Source organism: Caretta caretta, chromosome 3, assembly GCF_965140235.1.
Source record: "Caretta caretta isolate rCarCar2 chromosome 3, rCarCar1.hap1, whole genome shotgun sequence".
NCBI classification, from domain to species: domain Eukaryota; kingdom Metazoa; phylum Chordata; order Testudines; family Cheloniidae; genus Caretta; species Caretta caretta.
The window spans coordinates 124,573,233-124,595,195 of NC_134208.1; the positions used below are offsets into that span (position 1 = coordinate 124,573,233).

The following is a 21,963-nucleotide window of genomic DNA, read 5'->3' on the forward strand; positions in this document are numbered from 1 at the left end:
CCCCCTCCAAAAAAAAAAAAAAGCTGCCAGACTCTTCATTTAGCTGCAGAGTGACAATCCTGGTAATGGAGTCTGTACTTCTAACTACATTGGCTGGCTGACTGCCTTCACCTGTCTTCTAAAGCATGCATATCTTGCCTTCATGTCTATCCATCCATGCAAAAGTTTTATAAATGTAGAGTCTCCTCTGCAATTAAGTTTTTCTGGTTCACTCTAACCATTTACCATCATCACCTTATACTTCTGCCTGTACATACGATGCTCTTTTGTTGACTTGGCAGAGCTTTATTAAAGGTGAAATTCACCCCTGTGTAGAGGGGTCAACACAAGACCTATACACTCCTTAAATCTCTCAAACCCTACTTCAAAGGCTTACATGGGACCTAAATCTCCTACAAGTCTTGTGCTAGCCCTCAGCACATGGGCAAATTTCACTCTGGAAGCTTGGTCTGATGATACAATAATGCATGCTCGATGTATGGATCAAAATGTAGTACAAATACTGCAACATGTAATCTTTTCCCTTTGATTAATTTAAAACATGGAATAAGAATGGCTAAGTTATGTTAATTGATACTACTCACCCACAGGGGCAGTGTGATGTATGAAATGCATTCATTCACTACTGACCTCTGAGGCATGAAGTCTGCCTTGAGAATCTCTCTCTCACATATGATTGTTACTATACAATATGGCAATAGAATCAGGAATATCCTGTTTTTAATTTACTCATTTGTCTGGCGGTGGGAAGGGAAGGAAGCGAAGCTTACAGTTCTTAAGCTTACTTTTCTATCTTGAGGTTCCTAGAGATTGATAATACTTGTCAGACACAGGCAGACCAGCCCCACAATGTTATCCTACTTTTTAAAAAAAAAAAAAAAAAGGCAGTTGGAATTGGTAACATACGTTCTACAGACAAGCGGAAAACTAAATCAATTTAAAGCTGGTCAGATTCATTTCCCCTTTTTTATTTTGGGAGTCAGAATTTCATTTCCCCAAAATGCACCAAGTGCTCAAACAGGAGCTCCCACGCTGTCCGGAGCACTGCTCCATAATGGCATTTTAAAAGCGCAGCAGTGAACAACATGCTCAGGTTTGTTCTCTGATATGACAGTTAGGCATCTTATAGCTCAGCAGATGAAAATTACACATGTAGGGCTCAGGCACAAAGTTGGTTTTAGGGAGAAGAGAGGAAATGTTTTGTTTTTTAAAATTTTTTTTTCCTGCAAAGCTTGTACAAAAGCATCTATTGCCATTTTTGCTGCATATGCAACATTTTCCCCCACAGCTCTTTTGCAAACCAAACTGCCCTTGTGCAGAGGAAGTGAGCAGCTTCATGTTGTTCATGTCATTTCCTCTCTTTCCAAATGTTTGTAGTCTTAAAACAGAAACTCTGCCTCATCCACTAACACATGCTTTAAAAGCCGAGGAAATGGTCAGCTGTGTCTTTCTCTGGCTGCTCCTATAAAATCTTCACTGCACCTTTAATTCAGCTAGATTGACAAGCCTGCTATTGAGTACTACTATTTCTGTTATATAAATGGATTTATTGGCGTGATGATGATGTCCTTCCTTACCAGTGAGGAACAGGTCCAAGCTGGCAGTGTCCCAAATGAATGGGTGTGTTCATTAGCTAAATGCAAAATAACTTAAAATGTCAGCAGCGTAAGTTTTCAGCTCACTAAGTGGTCTCTTCAAAAGGGATTAGTCACAAAATAATCAGTAGAATATTTAATTACAGATGAAGGCCATGACACCAGAGATAACCCTGCAAGCAAGAGTCCTGTAACACAAGCACACATTGTTCTTGGAAATGGAAACAAGGATAAATGTCTTTTTACTAAATCAATAAAGATCAATTCAAAGTCAATAAGTCAAGAGATGGACAGATAATCAGGGGTAAGAGCCAATATACTTCTAGGATAAGCCAAAGATCAGGCATAGGCAACACTAAAGGAATGCACACCGTGGCACTAAATGAGCAAGCATCAAAGCATGAGCAAAAATGAGACTAAGAGACAAGGGATTTATATAGATTTAAACTTTAAATATTTGGTGTTCTAGGAACAGGGATTTCCAGTGTGACACACTAATGAATTAGTGCTACAAGCAAGAACGAAGGACCAACTGGCTCCATGGGGTTAATTATTTACTAGTCAGCCAGCTGTAACAGAGGATATGACTAACTGACTTGAAGGAAAAGGAACCGCATCAGCTGGGGACAGCTTATTCACCCTCAGCATATTACCCTGGGTGCTAGAGGCAGCTTTCCTAATATGTCAAAGGGAGACTCTGCATTTCAAACTTTTCCTGCACAAGTGGAAAAAAGCCTTGGTTTAGACAGTTCTTTGGAAAGTCTTGTGCACTAGGAAGAATTATGAAACACAGCTCTAAGGGGGAAAAAATTTATGGTGGTAATGAAATGGAGAGAGAATTCACTATGAAATTTGGAATCTCAGTGATGTGGCTGTGCTGTAACATGTCTCAGGCATGATGTCATTACTGAAAAATAGTCTACAAAATGTATTAGCCCAACATTCAGAGAAGAGAAACACTTGCAGCTTCCATTGCAGTTAGAGGGAGATGTGGGTGCTCAGAACCTTGGAGGGGAAACCAGGCTATTCATTTGTAACCAATATACACTGATCTTATGCTGGGCCTCTGCTGTGTTCAAGCACAGAAAGAAAACTGAATCTACAGCAGGAAGCAGTAGCCTTGTATGTTGGCATTCCTTTGTCCTGATGTCAGTGTTTATGGTGGTTGTAGTAATTTAATGTCTTGCTCATGACATTCTATCTTTTGCATTATTTTTGCAATATGAATAAAGAACTGTGCAAATAGCCACTCTGCTCCACTTCCCTCCACAGCAGTAGCATGGAGGGTGGGTGATACCCCTGACAGAAAGATGTTGAATGGGAACGCTAAAGACAGTGGACAGACTTTTTGCTGAGAGCCACACACTTTTGTAGACAGGAGGCACTGATAGCATTTGATTTACTCCAAAGTCTACTTTTGCTGAGAATTAAAGCAAAGGTTGCAGATACTAGTTAGAGTCAATCTTCTAGAGAAGAGAGTTGGGTTAGGCCTTGTTTTGCAGAAAACCTCTAATGCAATACAAACAAATTACACTGGTGGCATCTAGTACTAAATATAGACAGACTTGGCATACCATTGGCAGATTCCAAGCACAAGCCTCTGGGAGCTAAAATGTGATAATTAGGAGTCCCCATTGCACAAATACAAGGGTTAAATTCCCCCCCCCCCCCCCGCCATCAGATCTTGGGGATGTGAATGAACATTTGAAGTACTCACCCTGCTGTCATAGAGCAAGTAGAAAAATCTTAGTAAGAGACACTTGAACCTTTTAAGCACCATCTCATGGCAATAATGACCCCTCATGCATATTTATGTACAGTACTTAGCTTTATAATAGCTACTTGAAAGACCTAGGTTTTTTTTGCCTAGGAATGAAACTATGTGAAGTGTGACCAAAATATTCAGAAGGTCTGAATAGTAAAATACAAAAATACTTCAGGTATTTCCTGCATGCCAGCCAAAACCACCTTTGCAGAGTATGTAGTTTAGACATTGTGTGTGTGTGTGTGTGTATATATGCACACACACGTGCATATATATGCACACACACGTGCATATATATACAATTTGCTGAAGAACCTCAGTCAGGTATTTGTTGAAAGAATGTCAGACAAGTTCTATAGCCTGGGTTGTTTTGTAAAAACCTTTTTGTTGCACGGAGCTTAATGTCATTCATCATGCACCCAAAGCAAAATCATATGACCACCATTTCCTAAGTAACATAATTATCTTATTGATTCTTATGGTGCAACACACTACTTTTATTGTTAATTAACACTGCCAAATCTGGTTATGCAATTCTGGATATTGGGAGTTCAGTTTAGTGTGTGAAAAGGGGAGGGGAAGACTACAAATAAATGCCATCAAAATCTATTTTTTTTCTCCTGTGTGTATTTAGATATTTGTTGTGCAAATCTGCTACCAACTGCAACAGCAAAGTACATGATATAACCTGCTGTCACTTTTTACCAAAGAGATAGAAATACAAGCTCCAAAACATGTCTTAGCAAAATACTGATATTTAATAAAGCTTTAAGTAGTTGAACAGAAATGCACAAAGGCAAAGAAATACAACCCTGCTGTTTCAGAACCAAAACAGTTTTATGAAAAAATGAGAAGAATTCTTGGACTAATTTCAGGAGCTTAGCATCTTTCTTAAAATCAAAGTGGAAATATACCAGAAAATGCTTACAGGAAGGGTACATAGCTAATGTTTTGTCTTCCCCATAGTAAAGACCCAAATGAAAGTTTCATCAGACATTAGGACATACAATGACTTCTTGAATCTTTCAGTTCTTAGCCAGTGCTCTAATGAAATTCAAACCTGCTACATCTGCCATACTACACTGTTAATTAGTTTTCTATTTATTTAGCAGATCTAGAAGTGGAAAGCAATCTATTGCCAGTGAATTGTTTGACTTCTGTGCTAAGTAGGCTGCATTCCAATCCTCTGATGTTGAAACTAGCATGAGCCCAACTTTCATCTCATTGCCATGTCAAATTAGCACCCAGCAGATTCTAGACACAGAAACTCTTATCATTTTGGCTTGCAAAAGACCAACAGTTCTTAGAAGTCAAACTGAAGCTAGGAGTTTTCTGGGTTTTGTTATAGCTCTTTAGCTTGAGGAGAAAGATTAAAATGTGGGATATATGTGGCATAGGCCTTGCCGTTTACATTATAGAAGGAACAAAATTTCAGAGACTGTTTATTATATGAAATAAAATATTGCAGAATCTGCATCAAGAGTTGAGAAAAATCCTACCCACTCCAAATAAACCCTAGCTTGAGAAAATTAAAGAGGAGATATTTACATATGCTTTGCCATTTTCCATTTCTGTACATCTGTAATGGGTTGTGCTCACCACTGTGGCACCTCCTGCTGGTTGCTCTGGGAATTAGCTCTGTCCATCAGCAGGGCACCCTCCTCTTGTGGTATCTCCACTGTCCATGGGGACCCACATTGCTCCCAGACTGCAGCATCCTCTTCCATGCACAGTCCTCTGGCTGTGCCCCAACTACATTGTCTTCGCCCCCTTCTGGGGGAACTGGCAGTCCTTCACCCAGCCTTTCACCAGTGGCAAACTGCAGCCCCTAGTCCACCCCTCGCTCGGGGGCAAACTGCAGTCCTTTGGCTGGCCACTTCCTCAGCAGTCAGTGGGACGAAGGGGGGCAGGGGCAGGCCCACCTGCTACTCTGAAACCCAACCCAGGGACCCTTTAGCTGGCAGCTGCTCACTTCCTCTCTTTCCCCTCTGCTGCTACCTGCTTTCCTTGGGCCACGTCCCCATAGCCCCAGCACCTCCTCGGCCCCTGCATCAAGGCCTCAGGCTGGAGCTCCACTTGTGCCCCTGCCCCAGGCACTTCTCTCCACAGGCAGCCAATCCCTCTCCCTCAAGTTCCAGGGGGAGACTGAGCTCCTTTCTGCCCTGCAGCCCTTCTCATAGGGCCCAGCCTGGCCCTGATTGGCTGCTTCTAAGCCTTCCTCTGATTGGCTGGGTTCTGCGCAGCTGCTCCAAGGGCTGCTATTAACCCTTTGCCAGCCAGTGAGGGGCAGCTGCCCTGTCACAACATCCATATACTACCGTATACATTTCAGCATCTAAATACAGCACTCACACCCTCTAAGTGATGCACTCCCATCCTGCCATTTAAACAGGTTCACAAGATAGTGTAAGTGTAAAACAAAACCTGATAAAATTAAACTAGAGCTCTTTATTCTAAAACCCTGATCTTTGGGTATTGGGGAATGATGGAGGAGAATGTCAGAACAAATCCAGATCCATATTTTGTAGTTGGCCCTTGAACTTTGGGTGCCTTAAGTCTAGACCTGGATCTAAATTTTGTGGCATGGGCCTCTCAAATCAGACTAGTCCAAAGGTAATCTATTTGGTGTTCAGATATCCTGAGACACATCAACACACCATGATTAAATTTACCTTCCACAATATTATTTATAAAGACGCACTTGACTAAATTCATAATAAAGACAAGGTCTCTGCCCCAAGGAGCTTACAATATAAGTCAGACAAATATGATTAATTGTATAGGACAACAATACTCAGGTTAAATTGTGAAGTCATTTTCAGTGGGGGAAGGCATCACCTAAGAAAGGGGGTTTTAAAAGAGATATAGAGAGGAGAGTGAGTGCTTGACACATAGGAAGTAGGATGCTGTGCCAAGGTAAAGGGTGCTGTGAAAGAAAGATGAAAGACAGGACTAGAAGCAGACAAAAGAAACAGTAAGGAGAAAGGTTAGGAAGAAGCGTAATGTGAGAGAGAGCGTTGGAGAGATAAGAGCAGAGATGTAGGAAGCGGCAGAGTTGTGCAGAGCTTTGATCAGGAGAAGCTTTGAATTGGATTTGGGACAGAAGGCAGTGAAAGGATTAAAGAAGGTATATGCAACATATCGAGTTATGAGATTGTCAGTCTTTTCTCTGTTTAGAATTGGAGGCTGAAAGAGTCTTTCTTTCTTTCTTTCTTTCTTTAGTAGATTGGTTATTGTTGTTGGTTTTTTTTAAATGTACCTCTTATATTGTGGGCCTCAGGAATGCAACCTGTCTAAAAACATGATACTTCTGTCTGAACTTGGGAAATAGAAAACCAAACCCAACCATTACAAATGCAATGTTTACTTAATGGAATGTTCTGTTCATCAGTATTAACAGCAGAACACCTTCGGAATATACCTTTTCCAAGAAGGTGGTTTTGGAAAATTTGAGGAATACACAAAACAGTGACATATGTAGCTCAGATGTAGGCTTGCTTTGACATGTGTTCCTCAGTGCTTCCTGAAAACCTCTATCCTAGCAGCAGTGGATATTATAAATGGAAGCTGGCTGTTGGGAGGGAGGGAAAAAGAAGTGTGTGATAAGAGTGGTAGTGGAAGGAGAATATTTCCTCAAATTTTCCAAAACCACCTTCCTTTTTTCTTGTAAAAGGTATATTCCGAAGGTGTTCTGCTGTTAATACTGATTAACAGAACATTCCATTAAGTAAATGTTGCATTTGTAATGGTTGGGTTTGGAATTTTAGTAGTCGGGGGGGAAGAGGATAAAGTAGGATTTGTTCATAGAGCAGAATGGGCTGAAACAGACAGCTGAGGTTTGAGGAAGAAATCTGAAAGCTACAGTCCTAATAATGAAGCTCTGCAATGTATAATCATGTCTCCTGATGATTAGGAATAAATCCATGAGTTTCAGGATCCTTAAATATACATAGTCTGCAGTTTTTGCAAATGGATAGATTATCTGCCTACATATATGAAACAACTGCCAGAAAGACTTATGCTTATTATGAACTGTTCATCTTCCTGTAAGTTGCCAGCCCTGAATCCCGGCTACAGAGCCCCTTGTTTCTGCCCATCTGGGAAAACCTGACGTTATCATTTCTGTCTCTAAGCACTCAGGGTGCATGGTACACTATATCCCCTCATTCTGATTCCATCTGCCCAGCACTGGTTGGGGCAGGGTGGGGGTAAGGACAGGGAGCCCATCCTGCAAAGAAAGCTGCTGTCGTACCATTCTTTTAAATCAAGATATGGATTTGTGTCGTCTTTGGTGCAGTAGTATAAAGAAAGGAGTTTGTTTTTCTCCCATATGCAACAAACAGATGCTGGGGACCCGGGACCTCACATAGTCAATGAATGATAAGTTGTAAAATCTTTAAAACTGCAGAAAGAAATCAGAATTTCAGCAAATTCCCATCTTGTCTGGCTGCTCATTTTGATCAACTGCATGGGGAAAAAAAGCCAGTTGTGCATAAAACTCCATCTGTTATTATAGCCTGGTATGTATGTGGTTGGGAGAAGAATATTTAGAGAGAGATTTGAGCAGTGTTATTGAAAAAGGAGAAGATGTATATGGCATCAGAATCACATTTGTTGATATAGACTAGGCTGCACTAATCAACTAGCATTCAACTTTTTGCAAAGATCTAGGAGGAGACAATAGATTCTTTAGATGTAATGTACGCCTTGAAAGTAATTTCGTAAGTTGTTTCAATATTGCCTCCATTTTACAACACTACGTAATTCGATTATACAAACTATACCTTTAACTCCTGGTTATGCAGATGTTACATCAAAATGCTTCTTTCAGTGTTCAGTTGAACACGATACAGATTTTACTGAATGGCAGAATAAAATACAGAAAGTTATGTGTTGTTTCATATGAACATGTGATTGACGTAACTCAGACTAATTGTTCTTCTGGGTCTGAAATGCAAAGACACATCACTTGTTTGTTTGTTTTGTTTTAAACTAAACCTCATTCCAAAAATCATGAGTTTATGGGCCAAGATAACAATCAATTGCTATGGCTCTAGGAATAATATAGATTGTATGGAACAGCATGAGGCACACACTCCATAGGGTCTGAACATATTGCTTCCACAGCACTTAAGTCCTCTCAGCTGCGGGAATGAGAAGCCAGGAAGTGATGTACAGTTTTCTGCATGACAGCACTAGGACAGCCACATTAACAACACAGACTATATCAGCCACCAAAGAAACCACTGCATTCAGTTGCAGCACAAGAAGCATGTCAGCCGTGTTGAACTCATGTATAAGCCAGGAGCTCTGAATGGCTGTGGGGAGCAGTCAAAAAGAGACACGCAGAGGCAATGTTGTTCTGGTTTCTACAGAACAAGACCTCTTGAAATAAAATGCAACTTTAACAAATTACTAATTTAAAGTGCTGAGAAGGCACTTCACAGTACAGATAAGGCAGGATCCTTGCCCTAACAAGCTTACAAATTTGTTTCAAACATGATGCAACTTCTATGTGTATGTATGTCTATGTAATAGAAGAGTATGGAGAGTGAAAGGAGGAAGGTCAAGGATGACAGCTATTCAGTGAAGGAAGGAGAGTGAATAACCAGAAATAGTAGTTCACTAATTTTTTGTAGGTGTGATGAAAAAAGTAGGTCTTAAGGAGGATTTATCAGAGAGGGTAGAACCCTTCAGTATCAGGTCAGAAGGGGTTTGCCACAAGTATGGGCAATGTGAAAAAAAGGGCAGAGATGGCAGAGATGGCTGTGGGAGAATGGGGCGTTGAGGCTAGGATCATTGGCACAGCTTAGCAGGGAGGATACACTTAGAGATAAGATTGAATACCTACACAAGAAGACAGTTATGCAGGGCCTTGAAGACAAGAAACTTCAACTTAAGATGGTGAAAAATGAGGAGTGAGGGAAGAGATTCAAGGAAAGACTGATGTGGTCAGATTGACATGGCGGAAAAATGGTTTTAGCAGCTATGTTTTGTGTGGACTTGCAGTCATCAAGAAAAGAGCTGATGAGAGACTAGATGACTGTTTTTAGCTCCCTAGACAGACAGACAGACAAAACATGAAATCTTAGAAATGTAGAGGAAGAAGTGGCAAGATCTGGAACAGTCTGGATGTGTGGGGCAAAAGAGAGGGAGAAGCTGAAGATACCAGAGGATAGGGGCCTAAATAACGGGGAGGATGGTGGTGTTGTCAGTAGTGACAGAGTATGGAGAGGTTTCAAGAGGAACAATAAGGAGTTCAGTTTTGGCCATCTTAAGTTTAAGCTGATGGTGAAATATCTAAGAACTGATGTCTGTGACACAGGCTGAGATATGGGTTTGGATGGAGGGAGTTAGGTCAGGAATGGAAAACTAGATTTGTGAGCTGTTGGCATAGCATGGTAGCTGATGTCAGAAAGGAAACTGATACACTGTGTATATGTTTACATTGCAGCTCAGAGTATGCTTCTCGGTGCACATAGACAGACATGTACTAGCTCTGCTCCAGCTAGCATACTAAAAATAGCAGTGTGGTTTCAGCAGCACAGGTGGCAGCTTGAGCTAGCCATCTGTGTACATACTCAGGGGGTTGGGTGGGAGCGTACTTGGGTACCTAGCCTGAGCCACCAAGTCTGCTGCAGTGGCCACCTGCTATTTTTAATGCACTGGCCTAAGCAAAGCTAGCATGTGTCTGTCTACCTCTGCTGGGAAGCATGCTCCCAGCTGCTGTGTAGACACAGCCTGTGTGAAAAGCTGTGGAGGGGCCAAGGCGGATGAGGACAAAGTAGAAACCCTGAGATTTGGCCAGGTAGATGTTGTCTGAAACAGTTTCAGTAGAGTAGAAGGAATGGAAACCAGAGTGGAGGGAACCATATGATGTTGGAGAAGAGGCACTGGAGACATTACTTCTAAATGACACCTTTGAGTTGAGAGCTGAAAGGAAGATGTGAGTTGGGTCAATGCTCCGAGAAACAGGTGGGTTTTAGGATCAGCTTTTTAAGAATGGGTCAGACCTGAGGTTGCTTTTATTGGGAGGAGAAGGAGCCAGAAGAGAGTGAGAAGAGCTTAAGAAGGAGAGAGAGTGGGTGTGAAGGAGATGAGCAGCAGGGAAGGGATGGGTTGAGGGGGCCAGTAGAGGGGTTGGGGTGGAAAGCAGCTGAGATGCCTTGTTGTGTGTGAGGGAAGAATTGTTACAAGGAGGAAAATGTGAGAGAGTGGAGAAAGAAGAACTGGGGTGGGGGTGGGGGTGGAGCAGGGAGGTCACAGTGGATCTTGTGTGTCTTCTCTTTGAAAAAGTAAGTACAAATCTTATGCAGAGGGAACAGTGCTAACACTGCTCCAGAGTGTACCTCACTATACAATCTCAGTAGAACTGATTTAAGTAACCAGGGATACAATATGAGCTTTCAGCTGGAGAAATATAGGCATGATATACTAGGCAAATGTAGAGGGTGAACAAGGGGAAAGGGTTTCAGTGACACAAACAAAACAAAACAAAAAATTGTGTCTGAAATAAAAACAAAGTATCATGTTTTTTTAAAAGTTAGTAAGTGTGGGGGTGGGCAGATAATTCTGTGCAGTGTTGGACCTTGTTTTCAATGAATCATCAATTTCTCAAAACCTCTGTTACATATTTGCTTTGCAATACTGTCTGATTCCTTCTGTTGTTCTTTAACACGTTTATTGTAACTATTGCATTTCATTTTAGTTTCCCTGCTTCTCAGAGGAGTAGAAATGTGTTCACCTTTGTCATTTTGTACATTGCTCTATGTTTCAGTATATCTGTGCCATAGTTTTTGTTTGTTTTTTGTACTGTTGTGTTTGGTTGCCTTCTGGGATACACCAACTCCAGGTTTGATTTCACTTTTTTTTCCAATTTCTGCTGATGAATATTTCTCCCCTTGCTCAGAATGTGGAATCTTCCTCCACAGTAGATTTGGAAGCCACAGCATTATTTGTGCCTTAAAAAGCTAAGCTAGCTAACTTGTTTCTTTCCCCTTCTGCTGCTGCCGCTTCCCTCCCCTTTTCCTCAGTATAGCTGTTGCTGAATAGCTGCAGTTTCTGGCAGCAAGAGAAAAGGCCTGTTTCCCATCTGGTGAGACTGAGACTTTCCTCTGGAAAGTGATAAAAGCATCTTGGTGCTCTTTATGTGCCAGAAGAACTGATTGTCCCCAGAGAGAAAACAGCTCTGCACACTGATCAAGGGGAATGTCCTCTGCTTATGCCATTTTTCATTGACCATTGAGAAATTTGAACACCAGGTGGCAGAGCCCTGACCTGGGATGAAGGATACTCCCCTCTGCCTAAGTGAGAAGAAAGGGTTAAATAGGGGGTTTCCTACCCCACTCAGTTCCCAGACCACTAAGCTATGGGGTAGTCTGATGTAGGGCTCCCTCAATCTCTCCGGTTGAAGCCATTCCACTGTCGATTTAAATAATGAGTCATTGGAGCAGGGGACTAGATCCAGGGTCTCCTAGAGGGGTACTCTAACCTCCAGACTACAAAGTCATTCTCTCTCTCTCTTCTTCCCCCCCCCCCCGCCCCCTCCAATGATTCTTTAGCCTGTTGATTAAGGCATCCGCATGGGTGACCCGAGGTCCAATCCTCCTGCTCCAGTCACTCGTTCATTATGTAATCCACTGTAGAGCAGCTTCAACAGGAGACTGCAGGAGCCCTACATCACACTATCCCATAGCTTAGTGCAGTGGTTTTCAAACTGCTGGTCGCAACCCAGTACTGGGTTGCAGAATGGAAGGCACTGGGTCACAGCGGCTCTGGTCAGCACCACCAACCAGGCCATTAAAAGTCCCGTTGGCGGTGCTACCTGTTCTGACACTGCGCTGTGCCCCGGAAGCGGCCAGCAGCAGGTCCAGCTCCTAGGCGGGGAAGCCACAGGGCTCCACATGCTGCCCCCACTCTGAGCACTGACTCCACACTCCCATTAGCTGGGAACCAGCCAATGGGAGCTGGGGAGGGGGGGTGTTGGTGCCTGCGGACAAGAGCTGCGCGGAACTTCTTATGCGCCTCTGCCTAGGAGCCGGACCTGCTTCTGGCCATTTCCAGGGTGCAGCATGGTCTGTGGTGCCAGGAAAGGCAGGAAGCCTGCCTTAGCACCCCCACTGCGCCACTAACCGGGAGCCGCCCGAGGTAAGCCCCTGCCCCAGCCTGAGTCCCCCAAACCCGGAGCCCCTTCCTGCACCCTAAACCCCTCATCCCTGAACCCACCTCAGAGCCTGCAGCCCCAGCCCAGAGCCCCCTCCCACACCTTGAACCACTCATTCCTGGCCTCACCCTGCAGCCCTCACCCCCACACCCAAACCTCAGTCCTAGCCCTGAGCCCCTCCCACACCCCAAACTCCTCATCCCCAGCTCCACTGGGTTGTGGGCATTAACAATTTTCCTCAACTGGGTCGCCAGACAAAAAAGTTTTACAACCACTGGCTTAGTGGTTTGGGCAAGCAACTGAGGTGTAGGAGATCCCTGTTCAAATCCTTTTCTTCCTCAGGCAGAGCAGGGAATCGAAGCTGGGTCTCCTACATCATAGGCTCTAACCTATAAGGTGAGTGGCAGCACCCCCTCCAGCCATCGTGTGTGGAGTTAGGTGCCTGCCTAACTCATTCTGACAAGAAGTGGCTTTGGCACTAAAACCACTTGACTCCAGAGGAGCAGTTTGTGAATCGCTTGCAGAGATAAGTGCCTATCTCAATGAGAGGGGCAGGGCTTAGGACACATCCCTCTCATTGGCATTTTCCATTGGCTAGCTCAGGTTGCTCCACCTAGCGTTCTGGCTTTCATGAATCAGAGTGTAAGGTGCCTATCTCTCCCCATTCAATGTACAGGGAGCATAGGCACCTAACTCAGGCTTTGTGTGTTCCAGTGATTTTTTTCTAGGCACCTAAAAGTTAGGCATTGCAACACTCAGCATCACAATGCCTCAGTACCTTTGTGAACCTGGGCCTCTGCCCTCCCAGCCTGTGGAGTTCCCTTGGCAGATAAATATAAAAAATATAAAGTCTTTCTTCATGGTATAATTCAGTTCTAATGTGATTTACAAAGTTTCCATTCACTTCTGTGAAGTTATTGCCGTTTGTGTATATAGATATCAATGTGTCAACGTTGCTCTTTTAATCAATGTAATACCCTGTTTTTTTTTTTAATTAACCAGCTTGCCTCAAAAAGACATGGTTCATCAGTGAATCTTAGTGTATAAACAGTTAAGGACAGGGTTTTGGGGTGATTGTATCTTTTATTATCCTTTGTCTTTTTATGTTTGTGATGACTGGCTCTGTTGCTCCTTCACTTGGAGCCTCTGTCATTATTTCCAGTTTCACTCCTATTTGCATATGTGAGCTTTTCAAGATGAAATGACACAGATGAAATGCCCATCACATCTTTACTGCACCACATCTGCCAACATTTATAAGCTATATATAGGGATATTGTTTTACTACCTTTGAAATACATTGGACTTTTCATAAGATGAGCTCTTTTAGGGCCACTGACTGGTCCTCCCAACTTCTCCTGGGCAATAACACAGTTCAAGAATAAAGAGACCTCCTTGTTCTGTATTTCTGATTTTTACAGAGTATTTATGGCAAAATACTAGATCAGGAGAGGAAGTAGCTACCTCATTCCACATTCTGATACCAGGGACACCCCTCCTCTGTACCTTCTCCTGTGCTTTGGACAGAGATGTCAAGTGTCCTCACACCCTCCACAATCCCCCCTTTTTTTAACTAGAATACAGTTAACTTATTAGTTACTCTAGTAACTAGAAATTAGTTACTCTAGTAACTTATTAGTAACTCTAGTTACAGTTTAACTAGAATACAGGCCACCTTCTTTTCCTCCACCCCTCCAATTCCTGCGTCATGTACAGGAAGAAAAATAATTAAGAACTGGAGCTCTCATTTTCAAATGCATTTTCTAAATCACTGCTTAGACCTCCAGCACTCAATACATTATGATCTCATGCGAAGCCTTCCATGGATTTAGACACTAACATCCAAAATCACCTTCTCATATTTCCAAATCAATTATGATAAAATTCAAAGCTTTGCTCTGCTTGGATGAAGCTAAAGAAACTTAAAATTCAGACATTTCTTTTAAAGGAATGGTCTGTTAATTGGTGTTGAAGTTTAAATATTTGAGTTCAATTTCTCCCTCTCCCCCAAATTACATCTTGGAAATGTTCCCCTGTTATTACAGTCTATTAAATCAGACTTATCAAAAAGGAAACATTTATTGATATCTTGAGAGACGTGTATGTCTAATTAAGACTGTGTTATTGTGCATATTTTATTTTAAAGCAAATGTTTCCTGTGATTTTGATTCTAATTAGGTCTGAAGGGTCTTAATAAGTGTTTGACTGAAGGAAGACGCACTGTATCAGTTTGTTAAATCACATTACTAACCATCACTTCAGGAAGTTTTTGACTCTGCATTTATACTGTGACTTCACTCCTGGAAATTGTGATATTACATCCTAAAAGGATATTTTAGATGGTAGGCCAAGTTTCTAGTATCCAAAGGAAGGTTGAGTATTTGTAGATACTTGTTTGACAGCTTTGCTAGTCAGTTATTTCAGTTATCCATTGGTTATTTCAATGCCTAATTCTGCTTAGGTCCTATAATTACTAAAAATCAAAGGATTCATTTTTTTTATTCCTGGTTTATCTTTTACAGATTACTGCTATAAATAACAGACTTGACCTTTCATGAATTGATGCAAGCTTGCTCTTGCTTCCTATGCTCCCTCTTTGAACAGCACTGTCATCTTTTACAATGTTAATTCTTTTCACCCAAACAGCCTATAAGATACACAGCTACTACTACTGTTGGAATGAAATTCATACATGTGTGCAGGGCCAGCAAAAGACCTATGCTCTGCCTGAGTTCTGCTTGAACTCTGTTTTGAGGATTTATGCAGGCTTAGTGCAGAGGCCTTGTGCTGTGGTGCTTGAGTACCTTTGTGAACCGTAGGCCTTATGCATAGAGGTGAATTTCACCTTTGAGAAACACAGAAGTTTTTGCAAACTATATTGTAATGATGTGATATATAACATGACCTTAAAAATGGCTAAAATGATTAATAGGGTGGTGCTAAAGAGAGAGATTTGCTATTATTTCTTTTTAAAACCAGTATTATTTTACTGTTTATTTTATACATCAACTGTGTTAGTTTATTTTGAGTTCAAATATAGTGTTATCAGATTTTAGAACAGGAATTATATATGATGCAAAGATTTGTTTGTTTAGGAAATTAACTACAACATCTCTGTCAAATACATATTGAACATGTTCTTTATTATTATTCTTTGTTTATAACTATTGTAATTATGTTGTCAGGGGGATACAATAACCTAATGTTTTGCACATTTAACCATGTTTATAAATATATTTTAGTGAATGTATTTGTTGTAGATCGGAGCGCTAATATCCCTCTGTTACAAGGCTCCTCTTTCTTTTGCTTTGCAAACCCCTTTTTGTTAGCTTATTTGTATTACAGGCTCCAGATGCCGTTATGGTCCCATTGTACTGGATGCTGTACACAAGGAAGAGACAGTCCCTTCCGCACATATCTCATAATCTAAATAGACATGACAGACAAAGGGTGGAAGAAAGGAAGTATCACTATCCTAATTTTACAGATGGGGAACTGATGGATAGGGAGACTAGGGGCTGATTTAAACTGGGAATTTACGTTGGCATAGCTACAAATCTAAGGAGTGTGAAAAATCTACACCCTACAGAGACGTAGCTATGCCAACCTAACCCCCAGTGTAGACAGTGCTAGGTCAGTGAATGAATTCTTCCATCAACCTAGCTACCACCCCTCGGGTAGGTGGATTAAATACACTGATGAGAGAACCCCTCCCATTAGAGCAGATAGCGTCTACACTGAAGTGCTACAACTGTGCTGCAGCTGTTATAGTATTTTCAGTGTTAAGTGTAGGTAGACATACCTTTAGTGACTTGCCCAAGGTCACAGAGGACATCTGTGGCAGAACTAGAACTGAAATGATCTCCTGCATCCCACAACTCTGCCTTAGGGACAGAACTACCCTTCCTATTTGTGACATTACTCTTAAAACAGCCCTAGTAAAATCATAACAAAGGTGTACTATTTGTCTATTTCCCATAGTAAACCTTCACAAAATGATAGTACAATGCTTCTTGTCTCTAGGTTGATACTTTTAATACTTTGTGAAAATCAAAGACAAATTAAAGAAGGGCAAGAAAAGTTAACTGGTTCAGAGATTAACTTTTAAAAAGCTCCAAAATTAGATCATCTAATTACGACTCAGTTTATGAGCATCAACATTTGGCAGAATTACATTTATGCAAACAAATTCAGTTGACATAGTTTAGAAAGACTGAATGATCTCTCACAGAAGAACTATGCTTAAATTTGAGGTTTATGTAAGCTTTCTGCCTAAGTTTACTCCCTGATGTTCAACAGTTATTTAAAATCAAGAAAAATCAAATGCTGCTATTCACAGAAAATATGCTGCTATTCACAGAAAAATACTGTCTGACCAAAAAAAAAAAAAAAAAAAATCAGAAGTGGTTATCATTAAAGTGGCAAGACTGCAATGGTGATAAATTACTCTATCCTGATTTAAGGTCTATGTATTCCTTAATTGGAAACTTTAGGCCCAAACTACTGTATGTTGTATTTTTTTTACGTTGTGTATGTTTTTTCAAAAATTGTTTGTTTTGTTTTTTTAAACCAAGTTTAATTTAATTTTTTTAACTAGAAGCCCAGAAGAGTGGCCAACGGGAGAAGAAAACTCTCCCAAGTTCACTTCAGTTTTTCTTAAATCAATCTGTCTGGGTGAAATATCATAGATTTTGGAGGCTGTTTTACTTCACAATTACCATATTCTTGAGGATTTGCAGGAAAGGGATTGTCTCCGCAGAGAGTTGGGGGAATGCTTTGTTGGACTCTTTACCATATGACATCACAGCTCCAAAATGGGCATTTAGATACTGTAGTGATGGGCATATTAGAAAAAAACAATAATAGATGGGATTCCCATTGGCTGGGTTCCTCTGCAGCTGTTCAGTAGCAGCCATGAGGGTTGGGGGTTGAGAGACTCAGTGGGAAGTCATACAAGTCTGACAGTTTATTCTGCTCTTACATTGTGGAAATCACTAGATTCTTTGTGGGTTGTGTAGAGTGGTATGTTCCCAGCTCCATTCCTGAACTCACTGGAGCTCCATCTTGGCATCACATATGTATCGACTCCCTTCCTTTTGCACTGAAAAAGGGATAGCTGTTCATTAATCCATAAGGAACTATCTTAGCCCAAGAATTATACAAATTATGAAAAATCTTTGAGTTTTTTCAAGGAGTATCTGATTTATTTAAGATAAAACATGCCAATATTTAAAATTAGATTGAAAGAAAAGAAAGGCTACTCATTTTAATAAGTTAGTTGTCAAGGATGAATATAGGCAGAAATGATCTGCAACTCTGTGTGCTTTTTACAGCCTTAACTAAATTTGGCTTCTGAGTATGACCAAGATTCCTTGGTCCCATGGAAACAACTTTCTTTGATTCTTCAAGTTCTTCATTTGGCAAGCAACAAAGGGCAAGGCTATGCTGTAAACTTTACTCACTTGAGTAATCTTGCATAGCACTGTGATTTGGCTCTTTATATTTAAGTCTGTCTCACTGACAATCTTACTCTGCCTAAGTAAGGATTTAGAATTGGGTCCTAAACTCTCAGTTCACTGCTGAACTTTTGATTCGGGAGGGTGAAAAACTTGTTCCTAGCATTGCGTGCTTTTGAAGGAAGGTTGGACAAGCACAGAAAGGGATCCTTAGGCAAATTTGTGGCCCTGGCTGCAAAAGTCACTGAAATTATTATTTTAAGAATCTTGATTTGTTTGTTCTGCTGCATTTGAGCATTTTCTTCTTTTGGAGGCAGAGACGGTGCTCACAGGTTTGGAATCTGTGGCTACAGATGGTTCCCACAGGAAGTGAAAGCACAGCCTATGCACTGTATTTGTGTTTCAAACTCTATATTAGTAGTGTAAGCCAGCTAAACCAAACTTCTCACTAACACCTAAATTCTGTTGGCCCCGACAAGAGTTTCCAGCTCCTCAGAATTGACACTTCTTTCCCACAAACTCGTGAGACTTACAAAGAAGGCACTACAGAGAAGAAGGCTGGTCTTGTTGTTAAGGCCCTGGACTGGGATGCAGTAGATGAGGGTTCAATTTCTGTCTCCGCCAATGACTTCCTGTGTTACCATGGGTAAGTCCCTTATTCTTTCTGTGCCACAGTTCCCCAACTGGGAATATTATTTTTTTCTCCCACCCTTTGTCTAGTTAGATTATCAGTACATCAGGAAGGGACTTTTTCCTACAATGGGTATGTACAGTGCCTATGACAGTGGGGATCCAGACTTTAGTTGTGGTCGCTGGGTGCTGCTAAAATACAAATAAAAAATAATAGTATTAAGGGTAGAAACACTGTCCTTTCCTTCCTCCCTGCGGGTTGCCTAACTTGGTGGTCCTGTGGCTGCAACTAACTGGCTCCTTTTCTGCTTCTACCATTTTCTGGTAGCTGCTCTTCTCCTGATTAAGGCCTTTTATTGGTTTCCCACATTCCACAGGACTGCTCCCTAGCGTGGGCCTATTTTTGTTCTCTTTCCCCACCTAAGGCTGCTATTTTCACTGACCAGGAACCTCCCTCATGCCCTGAGGAGTTTCTCCTGGTTCCAGTTCAGCCCCTGCTGCCCCAGTATAGGGACTCCCTCTATGCCTCATCACCCCTGTTTACTTACTTGCTGGAGGCATACGCTGCCCCCTTTTGAAGGGATTTTCTTTTCCTGCCTCTGGCACATATTCAGAGTTTTCTCCCATGTTCTGGACTTTCCTCTTCTTTCTTCTTCCATAGCTCATTTGCCCCACAATTTGTTCTTGCTCCTTTTACAGTCTCCCACCAGCCTGTCCTTATGCCACAGTGCTTTTTTTAACCTATATAAAGATAAAAATAATCCACAAGAAAGCACAGGAAAAGGAGGGACAAATTAGTATGTAGGAGGGGGCCAAATATTTGCTTCCCAGGGATCCCCACAGTGGTTGGAGCACTGGCAGTAGGACGAGTGGTCAATGCCATTGCAGCCAGGCCAAGAACTGGGACCAGAGGTCAAAGCCAGAGTCAAGGGCAGGGCTGGAATAAAGCAAGAGTAGAGCTGGGAGTTAGGCTGGATGAAGACCAAGGCTGGAACAGAACTGGGAATATGTTTGGATTCAAAACACCATTGGAGCAGGCAACAGCCTGTGGAGTCTATTATCATGATCAGTCAGAGGAGAGGTTTCAAGCCATGAAGTAACACTGGGCAGGCTGAGCTGCTGTTTCTCCTGTGAGGCTTATATACCTGCCCTAAGAGTCACCAGGCCAGCTGCTGGCTCCTGGATTGGCTGGAGTCTAGCACAGGAATGACTCATCACTGCATGGGGATTAGGCAGGCTCTTGCTCAGGGATGACTCATTACCTCACTCACATTTGCCCTCTTTGGAAGTAACAAACAATCTTTTGAAAATCAATTACCAGTTGGCAGGATGAATTGCTGGCAACCAGACTAGAAAGTTACTTCCGCTCCCCCATTCTGAAATCTGAAAACTCTTCAGATGTATCCAGTGAAGTTCTCTTGATATGGGGTAAAATTTTCTAAAGTGCCTACCTCCTATTTTTAAAAGTGACGCTGGCACTTCAATAGTTTTTGAAAAATTAACCCATGGTCACTATTGGCAATATATCAAAAAAGGGATTTTTACCCATAGGGTGAAAGAGCAGAATGAGTGTTTTAAGGTAATTTTGTTTCGCAATACTGAATTCAGGTTTGGCTATCTAAAACTTCTCTACTTTGGGATCTATTGAGCTGAATTTTTGCTTATCACAACCCTTAGGTACTATAGGCAAAGTCGCTGAAAATAGTAATGCCAATATTTGGAGCTGACATAAATGATAGCTGTAGAATAAATGAAAGGTAGATGGCTTTATCGGATTCAATTACGTATGAAATTGGACATCTTGAAAACAAACTACAATAAAAACAGGAGCATATTTATTAGGGTAACTTCTTATGAAATCCAGATAGACATATTATAAATATGAATAACAGAGCTTAGACACTGAAATTCTATTGCACTTTAAGAGTTATGAGTTAACATTCCGGCATTGGTTGAATGCGTTTTTAAATGATAGTACAAAAGCATTTTTAAAATCTCATGTCCAGGTGCATGATTATGAAAGGATACTGTAGAATTACTGTCCCACTTTTATGAGCAGGGTCTTGTCTGCAACAGCTATGTGTGCACCCGAGAATAAAAAAGGGAAGGGGGAGGATAGATATGATTAAAGGTTGAGAAGATGACTCTTCTGGACAATGTGATATTAAAGCAGTTAATATGTCCATGTTTCAAGTTCTAGTATTTTAATACAATATATTCTTCCTTCTATAAAAAGAACCATAAAGGTTCCTTAATTTATACTTTTGCATTATTCATATATAAAGGAGATTTACGTTCAACTACTTCTAGCCAAAGTCTTATTTTAAGTATATTGTAGACTTTTTTTTTTTTTTTGGTTAAATGTAGGTTTAGTTTCCAAAAAGAAATAACCATATCAAACAAGGAGGGAAAATGAAATAAAATTTTAACTGGCATAAATAATTAAAACCAGTGTTAATCATATATATAAAGCTAAATGAAGGCACCTGTACAGCGTTACATACAAGAAAAAAATCTGGGTCATATTTTTGCTGTTGGTGTTAAGACAAACTATGTGTGTACAATATTTAAGCTTAATCTTTACTTCATTATTGAACACACAAAACTAGCTAACGCTTTTTAGAAAAGCTTTCGTTTTTCAATTAGCATGTTTTATTTCAAATCTCTTCTGAGTTGAAACAAGAGTTACATTTGCAGCTGAGGAAAGCAAAGATGAAACTTTGTTCTCTCTTTTGTGTTCAGCTGTACAATTTATTTTTCTCCTGGCATCAGATTTTAAATTTCTTTGCCTTTTTTTTTTTCCATGGGAACTGTTTGGTAAGTGCCGACATTAGAGCTAACAAAGCTTTGTGTGTTTTTTTTTCCCCTTTGCCTGGTTTCTGTGTCTGTGTGTGCAGGCATGCATTCATTAACGTAATTCCTCAACATTCAACAAGAGTGCATCATAAACCAGAAGAAAAAAAGCCTCATAAATATTTAGATCCTCCCGTCTACCTTCCAAACTAAAGTGAAAAAGAGTATTTAGTAAGGACTTGGTCTAAGTTAATCTGCATGTGAATTGAAAGGGGGTACAAAAAGATGAAAAGCTAGTGGAAACTAGCATACAAACCCCATGGTCTCTAGGGGGTCATTCATCTTGTTCTTGTCAATACAATCTCAGTCTCACTGCTTGGCTGTTTTCTGCGCATGACCAAACAGAGGAGCTTTGCAAAGGTTGCAAAAGGATGTGCATGTTTTGTTCCATCATGTAATTTTTCTGGAGGAGAAGCAAAATGCCTCATATTTTGGGAGTAGCTGGCTTCTCTAATGGCCTACCTGCTTGTTTGCTCCCTCTCCATGTGCATCAGAGATCTG

The 21,963-nt window shown here is 41.1% G+C and overlaps 1 long non-coding RNA gene across 1 annotated transcript in view; it reads right to left on the reverse strand.

Moving 5' to 3' along the window:
• The window catches only part of LOC142071586 (uncharacterized), a 62,170-nt gene extending 42,776 nt beyond the window's left edge, over positions 1 to 19,394 (reverse strand). The window contains exon 1 of the long non-coding RNA XR_012667706.1: positions 19,158 to 19,394. This is a non-coding gene — a long non-coding RNA (uncharacterized LOC142071586). The remainder of the gene's footprint in view (positions 1 to 19,157) is intronic.
• Between the last annotated feature and the right edge of the window lie 2,569 nt (positions 19,395 to 21,963).